The following is a 2,621-nucleotide window of genomic DNA, read 5'->3' as shown; positions in this document are numbered from 1 at the left end:
CTAGAAAAAAAATATACAAGGTGAAAAAGAAAACACAAGTATTAAAAATATCTTCCTCAATTTATTCCAGACACGTGTAGACAATGTGGTTTTAATAGAACCCCGCTGTTGCTCACAAGCTCATCAGAGATGTAAACAAAAGTCAGCAGTGTCTTTTATGCAACACAGACATGTGTTTCCCTGACGCTGAAAGTGTGCTGACATTACAAGGTTCCTCCCTAAATGTTTACTAGAATCAATGTGGAGAATGGGAATCACTCTTGGCAAACATTTGACTGGATCCAGACCTTTAAGGCTTTCAGCTAACAAACAGAGTTGGTGAAAAGGGGTGTGTGGTGGAGGACTTCTCGGTATGTTGCTGTTGTCTGAAACAGCCATATTAGATTAAGGTTTGGCATTGGTGTGTGGATGTATCATGGAATAGGCTCAAAAGACTGGTTGTAGCAGATGCAGGTCAGGGTCACTGGTTCACATTCTGGCCTGGATCAGCATCATTGCACGCTTCAAGTGCTGCAGTAAGACTTTGCTCCCGCCTGCCTTCGCCTCAAAGTAGGAAAAGAAAGACAGGTGAGGCCAGAATGCCCCCCNAAAAAAAAAAAAAAAAAAAAAATCCTCCTTCTCAGGGCTAACTCAGTGTCTCTAAAACCAGTCTGCATCTCTGAATCTTAGAGAAGAATAGCTGCTGGATTGAACCTGATGACTGCCGCTTCAAAGGATAATTCCTCTGTTTTTTCATGGAGCAGTTCTTTGACTTTTTGACCTTAGAAAGGTCAGAGAACCAAGTAAGACTGGATTGCAGATTGGGCCATTAAGACAAGAGCAAAACACAGTTAGAGTTGATACAAAATGACTTGAAGTCAAAGCTGAAGGAGCAGGTGAACATGTAAATGCCTGTGTGTGTGTTTGTTTGTAAACTAGAGGATAGATTTCAGTGAAACTCAAAAAGTAAGCAGTGGATGCACATCTACAGCTGATTAACTTATAGTGCCGACACAATTCAAGTTGAACAATACAGCTAATCGATCATAGCAGAAACAAAATAGCTCTGACTCAGTCAATTTTACAGATATTTTTAGTGCACTAGTAGCTGAGAGTCATCCCCAACGCATATTCTAACAGCTTATGCAAGAACTTTGTTTTAAACTTTAGCATTCAAGATGCTGGAAGATATGCTTTCCCTCAAGGAATGCTACTTCTTTGAAAGATTCCTTTGATTTAAATTGCTGAAGTAATCCAACACTCACATTTAAAAGTGTTATTTTAAAAAGTCAGGTGAAGCTTATTGTAATGGCAATATGTACTAAATAAAACACTGAAGTCCTGAACATGTTAGGTAACCAGGTGTATTTTTCCTGAACCTGCCTATGACTTTATATTATTTTATTTCCTAACTCTAATACCTTGATTTGCAAAAATGTGATAGAAAGGTAGGAAACTGACTGATGTGTCAGATGGATTTATAGTATGAGAGTGGAAGGAGTAACACCTCCACCGTTATGCAAAGTTTATGCTTGACGATCTCACCCTCGTAAACAGCGGCGTGTCCCAAAAAGGGACATCACTGTACCTGTTGAACTGGGGAGGTTTGGGCCGTTTCACCTGATAATTCACTTCCCACTTTTTTCAACTTATTGTGCGCCATACATGTGGCACCTGTTACAACAGGAAGTACAGCAGGGCAGTTTCAGGTACAAGTTTGTTTCTATAGGAACTCAGGACTGAACTAAACCTAAGAAAGTTCACTTATTCCAACTGTTACATAAAAAAACTGAAGTAAATAATTATAAAGAATCTGCGTCTTGCATGGCTCTTCTTCTAGTACCATTCTTGTTTTCTCAGCAGCAATGCCTATAATTTAGTAGGAGAACTGCACTGAAGGTAGCATATCTGAAGTCCTGGTAAAAATAATAACTACACAATATCCTGAGGTCTCCTGGTCTCAGGCTCAGGTATAACCGTTACTTTATGCTGTAGGTAAAGCTAATCAATTGTTCAAAATTTGATTTCTTGTACCAGTAACATAGATGTATTCAGCACTGTAAAAAGATTCTAAGAACAATGAGCTTACAGTATTTTTTGAGATGTGATTTTTGTGGTGCTGTGCACAAAAAGGAGTCATCATAAGTCAATCAAAGTAATAATGGGACATTCTTTTAAAAGACTGGGTTGGGTGAGTACATGACTACACTTTTATGTGTTTGCACTTTATTGTGGCACAGTGTAAGACTTCTCTGAGCTCATCTGTTAATTTTTCCACCTCTGATGAGAGAAGCAGAGGTCACACATCAAAGCAACCAATGATGATCGCATGAGACGGGCCTGAGTCTAAAGAACCTGCCCAAGCTTGCTCTGCTGAATTAAGACACTTAGCTGGGGATAAAACAAAAAGCTCTGGGTTTTACTTTGTGTGCACACGCGCGTGCGCACACACACACATGCATGTAATTGATGCATATGTGTGAAAGCTGTATGTGCACTCCTACAGTTTAAAAAAATATGAGAAACAGTGAGATTCCGTCCACTTTTTAGTGTCATTGAATAAATAAATGTTCACATAAAACGCAGCAAAGTTGAATAAGATTTGTTTTGTTTTTTTTTCTTTGAAGCCTACAGATAAAACA

This window comes from Kryptolebias marmoratus, linkage group LG21 (genome assembly GCF_001649575.2).
Source record: "Kryptolebias marmoratus isolate JLee-2015 linkage group LG21, ASM164957v2, whole genome shotgun sequence".
Classification (NCBI taxonomy): Eukaryota; Metazoa; Chordata; class Actinopteri; order Cyprinodontiformes; family Rivulidae; genus Kryptolebias; species Kryptolebias marmoratus.
Note: the sequence above shows the minus strand (reverse complement) of the source record.